Here is a 15,127-nt window from a genome sequence, read left to right as displayed (position 1 = left end):
TTCCAGTGGTACTTGCCCACCACAAGGTATCTTCTCTACCTTTTGGGATCTCATCAAATATTAGGAGTTGGAGAGGACCTCAAAAGTCATCTAATCAAACCCCTGCTAATGCAGGAAACCCACCTGACAGGTAGCCATCCATCATTTTCTTTAATGTAATAATAATAATAATAATAATAATAATAATTTAAAATGTTATATCCTGCCCAGATTGCTGAGTTTCCCCAGCCACTCTGGGTGGCTTACAACATATATAAAAACACAACAAAACACCAAACATTTAAAAACAAAATATCCTATATGAGCAACAAGCCAACCAATAACTCAATAGAAACCAATAACAACAACAATAATAAAAAATAATAAAGAGTTTACAGTTATATCCAAATTAAAATAACCGCCAACCCCAACTAAATATTTAACCAATATCAACCCGACAAAAACAAAACAGATGAACCAAAATTAGAATCTTTTAAAACATTTTAGCCAGTTGCCCCAACCCAAGAGTGCATGCATGAGAATCAGAAGGTTGGCAGTTCGAATCCCCGCAACAATTAGCTCCCATTGCTGTTCCAGCTCCTGCCAACCTTGCAGTTCGAAAGAACACCAGTGCAAGTAGATGAATAGGTACAGCGGTGGTGGGAAGGTATATGGAGTTTCCGTGTGCTCTGGTTTCCGTCATGTTCCATTGCACCAGAAGTGGTTGTCATACTGGCCACATGAGCCGGAAAGCTGTCTGTGGACAAACACCCGCTCTCTCAGCCTGAAAGCGAGATGAACGCTGCAACCCCATAATCACCTTTGACTGGACTTAACCATTCAGGGGTCCTTTAATGTGGGGGATTTCTAGATCTGAATAACCTGACTTCTAGCTTTGATGATGTTGCATCCTGTTGGCACATGCTTTGGCGATCCTCTAATACGTACCTGGTGCATATATCTTTCCCCCACTATGATATGCGCCATCGATATTATTTCCTTATGCTTTGAGAACATTACAAGTAGCGACAGAACATATCAATGCTGGTTAATGCACAAACGAGATCGTGTACAGAGGAGGGAGCAGGGACTGGAACAGATGGCCTTTGGATCCCTTCTCAGTTTGATGAATCTGTGATCCAGGGAGCCTTTGTAGAGTCATAGACATCCTCTCCCCTGACTTTTTTTGGCATGAGCACAGCAACAAACCTTTTCATTAAAAGCTCAGCCTTACACTGTGGGAATCAGGAATCAGGGGCTAGGTTGTAGCTCTAGCAGATAACCTATAGCTGAATAAACACGGTGGAACCAGGAGACCATGTGGCCCAGCTTCCTGTTGGCAGAGGTACACACAAGTTATTTGAACTGCTGCGTCTAGCACAGACACCCTCCCTTCTTTTGCTATGTCATAATCACTTTGATAAATTTCAGTGTTCAGACCGAGTGACCCACCTGCTTGCATCGGAGATCTCTTTTGGTCATTCACACTGGAGTCAATCCTAAAAAGCGTGTCCCGCACGAATCAATGTATATTTGAGGGAAACCGTAAGTTCATCCTTTTACATACATAAATGTTATATAGTTCTGTAATCTTAATTATATTTTATGGCCATATTGTTATTTTTGTATTCCTCTGCCTTTTAAAATGTTTTTTTTATGTATTCCTTTTCTCTCTCTTTTTACTTTAACTCTCTGTAACCTTCTTAATGAAATAATTAACATTGTGTGTGTGTGTGTGTGTGTGTGTAAAGGGAAGTGTTGGCTCCTCCAGCATTTTGTTCATCTGAGAAGCAATAGGTGCTGTCCCTTGTTCCTCTCCGATATGACTTCAGCACCCCAAGCCTTTCCTGATATATGAAGCATTGTGTGTGCGGAGCGTTCCAAACCAGGTGGACAAATTGTGATGGAAGAGTGCGTTTTTTAAAAACAAAAACAAAACCACAGCAGACTTTATCAACAGCTTCCCCCATCAGCCCTCTTGAATTTGTGCCCAGCATATATACCTACGAATCCCCAGACACTGCCCCAAGTGTACTTAGCACCGGGCAGGGATGGCAAGTCCTCCCTCCGCTGCACATGTGGGCGCCCCCACCCCCAGCTCCTCAGTAATAGCTGGCCTGCTTAGCAAGCGGAACTCACCGCCACCCCCCGGCACATGGTGGGGCTTGCGCGAGCCTCTCTCCATTCTGCCCAGTTTGGCCCGACATGGGCGGGGGGGGGGAGAGATCCGGCCCACCTGCCCCCCCCCCACCAGCGTGCAGCTCGGCTTCCCCTGCCGCTGCGCCCATCGCCGGTGCCGTCGGGCCTGCTGCTCTAACTCCCAAGAACTTCTCCGAAGTGAGTTTCTCTTCTCGCGGGGGTGGGGGAGGTAGAGAGAGAGAGAGATAAGAGACGGAAAGAGAGAGAGAGAGAGAGAGAGACCCTTGCCTCCTTCCGGAGGTCTCCCAACTTTTCTTCCCGCCAACTTTGCTTAGGGGCTGCGGTCCGGCCCCTGGGTTAGGGACCCTGGGTTAGGGAGCGGGGCTGCGTGGGAGGCGGGCAGGCGGGGGCGCGGAGTTTTGCCACGCTCCCTAAGCGTTCTGCTGAGAGTCATCAATTATGCAAGGGAACGGCGCGCTGCACTGGGGGGAAGGCAGGGGAGGCAGCGCACCAAGATGGCGACAACCGCAGTTTCTCCTGCAGCCTCCCCACCTCTGCAGTCCAGCAACGCCTTGCAGGAGTCGCGCTAGCGCCGAAGCCACAGTAAGTTGCACCGCCAGCCCGGGGGGGCACTCCAGCGTGATAGCAGGGACCGGGGGGTGGGCGGTGGGGGGACGGGGACCCGCGGGAATCCCACCCCCCAACAGATCTTCCTCCCCTTGGTTGGGATTTGAATTAAAAAAAAAAACAAAAATAAAAAAACCCTGAACCTGCCTCTTTTCTCCCTCCCTCCTTCATTCCCCCCACCTCACCCCACCGCCCTCCACTTCCAGGCCGGGGCTTTGCCGCAGAGCGATTTCGCCGAAGCAGGGGCCGGTGCTTCTCTTCCAACCCCGCCTAAACAGACGCACACACTTTCCCACCTCCCCACTCTTGGGGGAAGAAGTGTGGGGAAGGGGGCTCATGGGCCCGAGCCTTGATGGTCCCAAGCCCAACAGTGGGAGATCGTTCTCTCTCTTCCCCCATCCCCCAGCCTTTTCAAGCAGTTCCCCAGATCGCGGGGGTGGGGGAATGCTTCCTAGTGCTATTCCTTTCCCCCGTTTTCTTGCTCCCCACTTGGGAAGCCCTCCAAAGAACCGGCTCCTCCTGGGTACTTGGAGGCTGGGTGGAGGGTCTGCTGCGCCCCCTCGCCCTGCGCTCTCCTCTGCAGGGCTGCTGGCCAACTCCTACCTTTCCCCAGCCGAGGGAAGCCGATCCTTGCCTCCCCCCCCCGCCTCCCCCATAGCCCAGCAGCAACCTCTCGAGCGTCTTTTTTTTCTGCATTGGGAGAAGGAGCGCGGCGCCGACTTTCCGTTGCTGCAGGCAAGGCAAGGCAGGCCAGCATCTGGGGCGGGAGGCAGAGAGAGAGAGAGAGGTGAATGTGGCGGCGGTGAGGGGGCTGGTGGAACTGGTGCATTCCCTCCTCCCGTTCCAATCTCCTTTCCTATCCTTTAGCAGGCCACCTTTTTCTTGGCAAGGCTCCCTCATCCTTGAATCTGGGCCCTCTAGACTGTATTGGCCTTCACACGGGGCTCATTTCAGCCCCAGATTGAAAAACAAATAACCCCAAAGCCCTCCCTCCCCCCAGATCCTCCGCAAAACTCCGGGTCTAGAGCCTCCTTCACCACTCCCTCCCTCCCCCATGCTCCCAGTCTCGATCTCTTCCCCCCGATCTTTTTTTCTTCTTCGTCCCAGGGCTGGGGGAGAGGAACAGAGAACGAGGCTTCCTCCCATTAGGGGACTAACTTAGAGCTGTCATTATACACCCCCACACTTCTCTACCTCCCCTCCCTTCCCCCCCCCAAACGCATTCCCAGTGGACGAAGTGAAAGGACGGCAAGTTTTATTCTGAGTTTGGAGGAGGAGCAGGCGGTTGTCTTATTTGGAAATCTCCTTGGCTGGAGCCGGGGTGGGGGAGGCGCTCTCTCTTCCCCCACCCTTACCCCCCCCCTCCCCGCCGCCGCCTCGCTGTGCCTCTTGTGTCCACTCAGCCGATGTGGGGAGGACATAGGGGGCGTGGAGGACTAGAGGAAGTTGGAAAGGCCGGTGGGGGAGAGAGAGGATCCACGTTGCTGGAGATCAAAGGTACATCGGATTTGTTTTATTGTGTTGCAAAGGGCTGGGCAGGGGGGTGCTGAGAAGGAGCGCAGGCGGCGCAGCCCTTCTGGATGGGAGCAGAGACTGCAGAAGTCAGAGATCGCCCGCCTGCCTTCCCCATCTACATCTGCTGAGCGTGTTGCAAGAGCCCAGGGTGATGGGTACGGATGTATCTGGCTTTCTTAGGTGGGATAGGGAGGTGTGGGGCGCGGGGGTTGGACGGCCTGGAGATGTGGCCGCTTCGCGCTCTCGTCTCTTGCGCGCCGACTCCTAGGGAAGCGCTGCTTGCCTCTTGTCACACTGCAGCGTTCTCCTCCGCCGTGCGAACTCATGACCCTGGCGTCCTGCGCTCCATCGGAGACACCTTACCGGGTGTGGGGAAGGGAGGTGGAGAGGGAGGAGTTACAGCGGCTTCCCCAAAAGACTTTCGTTTTGAATGGGGTTGTGGGGGGGGGGAGGTGATTAGCTTTCGCTCTCGGCTGTCGCCGGCGTCTCCCCGTCATTAGAGAGGGGGGGGAATGCTTGTCTACTGTGTTTTACAGGGAAAGGGTTAAATCGAGGAGCGGTGGAAGAAAAGGAATGTTATTTAGGGTGTTTTATTTTTGAGATCTTCTCCCGGCCCCCATAAATTGATCACCTCCTTCGGTATCCGCTTTTGCTTGAGGTTTTTATTCCTCTCCCCCCACCCCCACCCGCTCCGTCTTTCTGCGGCGTTGGACTAAAGGGGAGAGCGGTTTAGGAGCGTGGTGCTGAAACGGACAGCTCCCTGGACTACGACGAGAAGGGGAAGAGATCTTCGTTACAAAGCGCGCAGATTTTTTACAGGACAGGTTTTCTTGCGGGGGGTTATAGTTTTTTTTGTTTGTTTGTTTTTTGTCTTTAATGGGCTGTGTGTTTTCTCTGTGTCGCTTGGGCCTATCCATTAGGACCTCACGCCAATCAACTAGGCTAGGGAAGAGAAGCAATTCCCCTTAAGAAAGCCAGGCTTTATTTATTTCTTTATTTAGTAACGTGGTTGCGTGCAGTTGCTTTTGAAAAGCATCCTCAAAGCGATCCCAGTGTCTTTATCAAATGAAAGAATTTCAAGGCTGTTTGATTCTGGCGTGGAGGTAGCAAAAGGAAACACCCGCATGTCAATAGGAATCTCTCCCCCCCCCCCTTGTAAAAGACGGTTGCATGATTACATCACAGAAGAAACATAATGAAGCCCAGTAAGCCCAGTAGAGATGAAAGGGGAGGACTTGAAAAACGGTTTCAAAAGCCATGGGCCCATTGGGTGCCCTGCTGGAGCAAGTAACTCTCTCTTTCTCTGCCTCAAGACTCCATCTGCAAAATGGAAATGATTCAATAACCCATTTCACAAAATTACTGTAAGGGCCAGTGAGATATGAAATCACAGTGCAAAGCTAAGATTTCATATCAAGTATTAATAAGAAATGGAAATTACAGATACCTTTGTTATAGATGTACAATATGCCTTGTGGGGGCCTCTTGAAGATGCCTCCAGGTAGCAGTGACTTTGTATGGTGAGCTGTGCTGTGTGTACTGGTTTGCTGCGTGGCTCAGGCCTCACTGTATAGTTTCTCTCCGTGTTGCTGCAAGCTGCCGCCCCAGGAAATTGCAGTGGCAGCACAATTTCAGCCCCGGTCAGGGCTGAATTATGTAGTGAGCAACCAGCATCACCTGGTTTGCTGCGTGGAGTTAACTGCCACACAGAATAGCCTCCGTGGTCCTATCACATTGAGAAATGCTCATTGGAGTGCGTTAAGCATCTAGAAAAACGAACTGTTTCTGTCGTAGAGTAGATGCATTCAGCACCTTCTTATAGCCCCTTCATCATTGTCATAGTGAAGAGCCATCACCAGTATACTTCATGACAAACAGACATATGGGCATCTGATCTGTCCAGCTGGAAGTCAACAGCTGTCATGTGGTGGTAGCCAGATGATTTCCTCTTTCATCCTAAACCTTTAAAATGGTATCTTAGCCCTATGTTGGTCCATTCTGCTTGGTGGACCAGACTGGTGTTTGATCCCTCTAGACAATGTAAACATAGTTTATTAGTTTTCTAATTATTTGAAAAGTTATTTGCAGTTCATATTGAATAGGTTTTAGGGTGGAATGTGTAGCCAGTAGCCCAATCTTTTGTAACTAGATATCACTACAGGTTTACACTATCATTTTGTGTTACTGCAGCATGCTTCAGGGAGTGGCAAATTTATTTCAAGGACTTAGTATTTTCAATGCTCTCCAATGGGTTAACATGTCAAGGAGATGGTTAGTAGCACGTATTTGCAGGATGCTGACATTCTCTTACATGTTGATGTTTGACTGTGTGGGGTTAACCCAAACCTCACATGATAATGAAGTCCTTGTTTGGTCTGCCCTCAGACTTTAAAACCCATTCTTTTAAGCCAGTTCCTTAGAGTCGGATTTCCACATTGAATGATATAATATATGGATATATTTAGTCAGTAAGAATCTCCCCGCTGAAATCACTGGTAACGTCAACTGGTAAGTTTCTTCCAGTTACTGCCAGATGAAATCCACTCGCTTGTGTTTGACTAATTTTTTTTCTTTCAGAAAGAATCTATTTCTGATTGGAAATGATGATAAATTGGTTCCTCTTAGGCAGCTTTGTCAATGGTTAATCATCATTGTAAATAGAACTGGATTTCAGTTGCTTGGAAGTAGGTAGTGTGATTTGGTGTAGCTAAGAATTTGGCTTACAAACATGTTCTGCTTTCATTCCAATTTAGAGGAAAATGATGCTTTCAGTGAGACATGTGTAACTCCTCCATAGTGTGCCCAAAAGCACCTGGAGAAGCTATGTTTTGTGGAATTGGTCAACTTTCTATCCCCATGATCTGATTTGTTTTAATATATTGTTTTCTATAACATGGTACTAATATATATTGGTTTTCCCCAGTTACTTTAAAGTTTCAATCATCCATTAATTAACCAGGCTCATTTTAAAAGTACACAATACATGCCAGTCATGCAATTTCCATTCATTATTGATTACCTTCCTGTTACACTCCCTGACCATTGAAATATATTGAACACACTGGAATAAACGTATCCAGTGGTTTGCTCAGAGGAGTTTTGCAAGGTAAGGAGTGAGGTTAATGACACTGTGATAAATGGCGTTTCTGAACCATAGAACCACCAAAGACAGGGTCATCATTAAGTCCTGCCTCAAGGCAAGACCCCACCGATGTAGGATAAACCACATGATCCCAAACTCATTGTGACACAAGCAGAAAGCAATTTTGAACAGATGCCTTCGAAACATACAGTTTCAGCTTACTCTAGCATTAGAAAATAAGTTGCTTAATACAAAAACGTGATAAAACAAGAAAAATGTTGAGGCCACTAGCTAATCTGAATCATGAAGGATTTTTTCTTATGTCCAAATAGCCATGAACATAAATTGGCATTCAGATGATGGTAGGGATGGTGACAGTGGTCTTGGGTGGTCTGATGGGGTTCGGGTGTTTTAGTGTCAAGATAGAAAGTAAACTGTCTTTAAAATACTAGCTTTAATATAATCAAAGAGATTAACACTGACCAGTTCCATTCTCTCCCCCCCTCCCCCATTCACACCATATCACATGTCAGCGATTGTCCTCTTGCTGTTACTATTCCAAAGCCATTTCCACAGCCCTGGTTCATTTTATCTGCTGAAACATTGAGCCTTATTCATAAGTGTTGGAATAAATGCCTCCTTCAGTACTTGTTTTCCACCTTACTGCTACAACCTGAGCTTTATGTTGATTCACCCATTTAACTGGGGTTCTGTCATGTTGTCTTCTGCTTTGATTATCAGCCTCCTTGCTAGCCAGTTCTTCCTTCTCTTGGTTTATAAGGCTTAGGAATGACTAATCTTCACCCAATGGTGCAGCATGATGATCCCAACCCAGTTCTTAAAGTAAAAAATATGTCCCACTTAAAGGTGTTTAGGCAAATACCCCTCAGTAATGAAATAAGGGCTAAGTCTCTCTCACACTCACTCTGACACATACATATATTTTTTGCAACTTGGTGTATTGGTAAGAACTTCCTGAGTATAGTGGCTACTTAGCTAAACATTAATATGTAGTACTCTGAAAGTTTTTGTTTGTTTTGTATCTCAGGGGATAACAAGGCTGCCCAGATCAAGAATAAGAACGTAAGAGAACATCAGACCAGTGGTCTACCTAGTCCAGCATCCTGCTCTCACAGTGGCCCATGGGAAGCCTGTAAGCAGGATGTGACCACAATAGCGCTCTCACCTTCTGCAGTTTCCAGCAACTTATATTCAGAAGTACATTTTCTCTGACAGTGGAGATAATATGCTTTAGAATCTGTGCTAAGATGAGGCTTTCATAAGGGCATGTTATCTTACATTTGTTTCCTGTGGGATTCTAGTACCTTTCTCCAGCGGCGTAGCGTGGGTTGTCAGCACCCGGGGAAAGGCAAGTAATTTGCACCCCTAACCCCTAACCTGCCGCCGCTGCCAGCTTCTTCTTGCTGCTGCCTGGGCTGGGGTATTTACGGTAAGGTAGCCACAGCGGCAGCGACGGCGGGTCCGTGTCAGGTGATCTGAGGCGAGTTGCCGCTGCCGCTGCCGCCCAAACGACGCCGCTTGCCCGGAGGAGGGCAGAGAGGCGAGGAAAATGCAACATGGCCCAGCAGCTGCGGCGGCGGCGGCGGGGCTGTGAGGAGGGGCTGCCTGGCACGCCCTCCGCGGCCCTGACACGCGGGGACCACGGCGAGCGCTGAGAGCCGCTGCCTGCCGGATGCCTTCAGCCCGGACGCGCGCACAGCTCATCGGTTCCGCGAGACATGGGGCTCTGCTACAGCCTGCGCCCGAGGCTCTTCGGCGACTCCGGAGGCGGCGAGCACGCCCCCCCCAGATGTAGCGCCCGGTGCGACCAGCCCCCTCCTGCACCCCCAACGCTACGTCTGCCTTTCTCTAACCCAGTGGTTCCCAATTAGCTAATTACTGAGGAGCCCCTATTTTTCAAAAGCCAAGCCAGGGATCCCCTACTTTTGAAAATGGTGATAACTATATGGTAGTTACCTCTTCAAAGCAACTTTTTGAACAAAATGTGGGGTAGACCCTAAAAAGCAAAGGGTTTAGGTATACTATATAAAAACAACAACACAAACCATAACATGTGGGATATTATCATGCAAAAATGACAAAAAAATAGTTGGGGGGAGGGCAAGGGATGGGCTGTGGACCCCCTGGGTGCTTTCCGTGGACCCCTAATTGGGAACTACTGGTCTAACCCTTACATGATACCAGCGCCAGGGTCAAGAAACTCAGTTTGATAATCCAGTCTGGCATGACTCATGGTTATGATTTTAAGGAAGCCAAGGGAAACTTGTTTAGAGAGGAGATTATCTGTAAAGCAATTGGTATGTAGACCAGCCATCACCTGTTGCTGCCTCAGTGGCCCTTTAGCAAAAAATCTGTCCTGGACCAGGACAGGAATGGGTGGAGGATGCAGGTGCTCATTCACAGCATTCTTCTCATCTAAAGAATGTAGTGGGCCACATACAAAATAAAGAAAAGTGTTAAGAATACACAACAGTGCCATAGCAGCTTAAGCAACACTCTGTCTAGCCCAGTATCCAGGAATAAAGAGCAACCGTTACCAAGTGTTTCAAAGGTTGCCTACAAGGAACAGGAGACAGTTTGGGCAACATCATATGTGCATAAAAGTATATTGTGGACTGTGTGCATGCACACGCCACAGTTCTCAAGAATCACAGCAAAAGTGTAGAATGGGAGACTGTGTTCAGAATCTAGCTTAATGACAGTGTCAGCTTTCACATCCTTAGGGTTTTGTTTTTGTTTTGTTTTGTTTTAGAAGTTTATAGCCCCAAGGGGTATCAAGATGTTGTGGGCAAAGCCTGCTAAAATCTCAGAAGACAGAGGGAGGGCTGAATAATTTTCCTGATAAAACTCAATGTTCTGCATAGATCCTTGTCTCTGCCCTGTGAGCACTGGACCCAAACGAAAACAGTAATAATTTCAGAAAACTCTATGCAAAGTAAAAATAAATTATACTCATTTGCTCAAACTGCATAATATATAGATGCTTTTTCAAAGGTTGCCTTTAATAGGGATTTATTGATTGATTGAGGAGTACATTCAGCCCTGGTAAAGAATAATTTCCCTGAGGAAGAATAATTATATTGGACAATAATATGCGTTCATTCATTCTGAAAGAATTGTATGCCACTTTATCTGCCATAATGGTATTCAAGGCTACCTAGCAAAGTTTCATTAAAAAAATCATAAACGAAAACGGCAACAAACAAGAGAGCATAGCAACAAATAAAAACGCCACCACAAATTTACAAACTTCAGAAACCAATAGGTCGTGTCTGCAGTCCAGACTGAGCATGCAGCATGACTGAGACTAAAGTCAAACACCGCAGTAAATTAAGGATGCAGTTCTGTACCCACATATCTGGAAGTATAGCCTTGCTGAACTCAATAGGATTTGCTTTTGAATAGAGAAGGAGGGGATTCTGCTGTAAGCTACCAAAATCAACCAACCAAAGCCCAAGTAAACGACAAGGTCTTATCCTGGTTCCTAAAAGATAGTAAAAAAGGTGTGAGGTAGGTCTCTCTCTCTTTTTTTATAATAATTTTTATTAATTTCCCAATTTTTAACACAAAACAACAACAACACACAAACATCAACAAATACAAACACATACAAAGATATCATTTCTTAACCTCATTTTCATAAGCCTCCTTTCTCGGACTTCCCCATACCTCACCCTTTTTGCATCCTTATTTTACAGTTTTTCAACAACCCTTTTTGCCAATTAAGTTTAAGCTCATTATCATTCTCAATTTTACCTTGAATCATCAAACAGTTTTAGCTGCAATTCTGCATCTTCCTTCCCCTTGACATTTTATCACTCCTCTATTTTACAACAGTTCTTAAGGTATACTTTAAACTTCTTCCAAACTTCCTCCACTGTCTCTTTCTCTTGGTCGCGGATTCTGCCAGTCATCTCCGCCAGTCCCATAAAGTCAATCACTTTCGTCTGCCATTCTTCCAGTGTGGGGAGTTCTTGTGTCTTCCAATACTTTGCTAAAAGGATCCTTGCTGCTGTAGTGGCGTACATAAAAAAAGTCTTATCCCTCCTTGACACCAATTGGCCGACCATGCCCAAGAGAAATGCCTCCGGTTTCTTGTGAAAAGTACATTTAAGTACCTTCTTAATTTCATTATAAATCATTTCCCAGAAGGCCTTAATCCTTGGGCAGGTCCACCAAAGGTGAAAGAAGGTACCTTCAGCTTCAGTGAGGTAGGTCTCTCTTGGGCACAAAGTCAGGGTGTTGCTACAGCAAAGGGCCTCTCCTTGGTCGTGACCAAATGGTCCCATCATACCCAATGAAGATGTGGCAGATTTACTTAGGCCTAGCTGAGGTTGATTCTGAAGGAGGGCAGGCCAGGCCAGTGACTCACCCAGAGACACAGCAAGCAGCCAAGGTGTTCTGAGTTCCCAGGAGCCTTGATTTAATTTCTTTCTTTCTTGCTGCATACTGGCATTTCTCTCAAGGCTCAACCCTGCACACCATTTCAGAATTGCTGCTTTAGGATGTGTATGTGCACGTTATAACTACTTCTACAGTGGCTATATTGATTTTAAGGACAGCTGTGCACGCACAAAATGTGTCTCAGGGGACCAGTACAAATTCCAGGGTACGTGTGTGCCAGGTCTATTTCCTTCCCTGATTTGGCTTCAATTTAATTTATACTGGCTCGTGCTCTGAGCTACAGCTTTCACCCCATTTGCCATCTTAATACTCATGTATGTGTCTGGACCTGTCCAAATATGTCTAGCCCAAATTAGTTTTAAAATACACAAACTCAATATCTCTCCCAATGAGAATCTCCCTCCCCACATTGCCCTCAAAGAGGAGTTGCTGGTTGCTCATGAGCAACTGGTGCATTTTTTCCATGTAGGAGCGGAGAGAATTTGTTCTCCTTTTTTTCATCGTTTTCTCAGCTTTGATACCCATTTGGGAGCAGATGGGCACCCTGGTGACGTATGGAATTTGTGGGGGAGAAATCCAGAATAGCGCCCAGTACGTTATAAGGCTCAAAGTGTGATTTTTAAGCTGCTTGTTTGAAAGCCAGGTGCATTGAACTCAATGTGACTCCCTGTCAAAGTAAGAGAGCAAGGTTCTTGATTCTTATGTTTCTCATCATAGGCAACTTATAATGCATGAAAACAACTAGTGGCCTAGGACAGGAGATGTGCATTTCTTTAACCAAAGGTCGGAGGGCCTGGATGGCCAATACAATGCAGATGGGAAAACATGGGTCTCTGTATATGGATTTCCTTTGATAAGGGCAATTGTTTTTAAGATTGAGCTGTTAGAAATGCTTTGCTTGTGGTTTTGTTCTTGAAGTGGTTGAATAGCCAACAGCTACAGGAGTTATTGCTTGATACTTCCCGAAGTCTTCAGCTACTATTGTTTTTAAGACTATGGGACACATTTTCATGATGTTCTTCCCTAAAAGTGAGATCTGTTTTTCCTGCTCATGTTGGGGTCCTATTTTAGTATAACATACATACCGTATTGGCCCAAATATAAACCGCACCCGAATATAAGCTGCACCTTTAAAATTCGCGGTGGGGGGGAAGATAGGACCCAAATATAAGCTTCTCTCTTAAATTCCACAGGTACTCACACCCGTTCCCTTTTACCGCATGTCTGTTTCAGCAGCGATATTGTAAAAGCCAATTTTTGTAAGGTTGCAAATTTAAGCTGCACTTTAACTTTTCACGGTCAGAATTTGGAAAAAAGTGAGGCTTATATTCAGGCCAATACAGTATATATACACCAAGTTGGTGCAAGTGATAGGCCAGAAAAGTGAAGCGCTCCCAACCTGTCTGAGTCACTGAGATATTGCGGGGGCAAATGCTGTCTGGATTTTGGTTTCTTTTGGAAAGGAGAAATCACTGGAAACTTAGGCTGTTTTGTAGTATTTGGGTTATTTACAAATATACAAGCAGAGCATAGATGGAGGCAAGTGGCTTATTAAACACTTCTAGTAACAAGGCAACAGAACTGCTGCCTCACATCAAGCCCCCAGAGAGAGTGGGACACAGCACTACCACCCCCACCCCCAGTCTGCTTTCACCTTCAACTTGCCCTTTCTCTGCCTCTGTTCCAAATGGCTTTCCCCTTCCCTTTACACGTACAGATCTTAAGTCAGCATGCCCTCTCCCCCACTCCAGGAATAGAGAAGGATGAGATGAGTCAGCTTTCCCAAATAGCTGCCACATTTCATGCATTCCCTCAATGGCCTCCCATAAAAGAGACATCCATTGAGCATCTTGGCCAATGCAAAAGACATGAGGAAACATGCTAAAGGAGAGTCAGCTTGACTTTTGCCAAGGAAAACTGGGCTTCACCAGTCTTTGCTGACGATTCCTTAGAATTCTCAATCTCATGGATAGTGGCGAGTCTGTGGTTTTTGATAGACAGACCTTTTTCTGCATGGATTGTTGAAGAGCCTTTCAGAAGGAACCTCACAATCGGTCCCTAAGAACTGTAAACTGTTGTGGGACCTTATGTGGGACCATTGCCTGGCCAACAAAGATAGGAACCTAAAGGTAAGGGATAAGGCATATTCAGTTCCTAACATGGACTTCTTATATACCTGCTCACTGGTGTTTTGCAGAAATGCAGGGCTTCACATGGCGCTTCCTCTCCTGTAGGACATACAAGAAGCCCAGTCTGGCAAGCATAGGGATGTTGAGGCAGTGGGAGGTGTCCTCTCACACTTCTCACTTGCCGTCTTCCATAGAATGCAGGGGCTCAACAACACTAGTAAATATTATTGGTTGGATCCAGGTTATTTAGAGTAGACTCACTGAAATAAGTGAGACCAAGACAGTGACCTAATTCAGTTCTTTTGATTGCTAAGCCTTGATCCAACCCAGTCATATTGTTTTCTATCTATAGAGAATGCAATATATATATATAAACCTTTGAAGAACCATTGAGAACACATTCAGCTGCCTAAGACTAGGTCAGACTATCAGCCCATCTAGCCCAGGAATGTCCCACAGCAACTCTTCAGACGGTCTTGGAAAGAGTTTTTGCTGATCTTCTCCTACCTGATTCTTTTGACTTGAGATACCAGATTTGCATGCAGCATGTGTGTTGCACCACTGAGATATGGCTCCTCCATGGAGATGCTGATAGTAGAAGATACACTTGACCAATGACTGCTAAAGTCAAAGCACAGCAGTTATGGAATATCATGGACAGAAGAAAGTTGCACAAACAATTCTTTGTACAGTGGAGCAGGCAGGGGGCTTTAGCATACTCAGAGGCAGAACCCTCGATCAAGCAAGAGAAACAGATGTGATTCTTAGAAAATGCCTCTCCATGTGCTGTAACTAGGTTTCTTTTCTCCCCTACCTCTGCTCTTTCTAACCTTTCTGTAGAACAAGCTGGAGAGTGGCTCCTGGTTATCAGTAAGAATTATTAGGGGATTCGTGCTCTGTATATAGCCTACAGGAGAAGGGGTTGGTAGGGGATTCCATGGGAAAGGCATACTATGATTTAGAATCTGGGTTCAAGTTATGTACCACTGCTCATACAGAAGCCTATAAATAATCTTTTCTTTTTATTGTTGCTTCTCTGCTTTGCAGTTCTGTAACACTAGATACTTCTTAATGCAGACTTATAAAAATGGGATTGTGGTATCCGGCAATATTTCATTTCTTTTCCTTAAAAATTCCCAGTATAATTTGCATGTTTGAGTGACCATGAATGGAGTTTTCTGATGAGCTGACCACAATTATTTCAAGAGATGATCTCCCAGTATCAGTTACC

General features: G+C 46.2%; 1 protein-coding gene across 1 annotated transcript in view; it reads left to right on the top strand.

The window, feature by feature from the left end:
• The first annotated feature begins 4,092 nt into the window (after positions 1–4,092).
• The window catches only part of SCN8A (sodium voltage-gated channel alpha subunit 8), a 110,245-nt gene continuing 99,210 nt past the window's right edge, over positions 4,093–15,127 (top strand). Inside the window, exon 1 of the mRNA XM_079965330.1 lies at positions 4,093–4,242. The gene's annotated coding sequence lies outside the window, so the exon portion shown is untranslated. The remainder of the gene's footprint in view (positions 4,243–15,127) is intronic.

The sequence above is a fragment of the Podarcis cretensis genome (assembly GCF_951804945.1).
Source record: "Podarcis cretensis genome assembly, chromosome: 2".
Classification (NCBI taxonomy): domain Eukaryota; kingdom Metazoa; phylum Chordata; class Lepidosauria; order Squamata; family Lacertidae; genus Podarcis; species Podarcis cretensis.
This window is presented reverse-complemented; position numbering and strand designations above follow the sequence as displayed.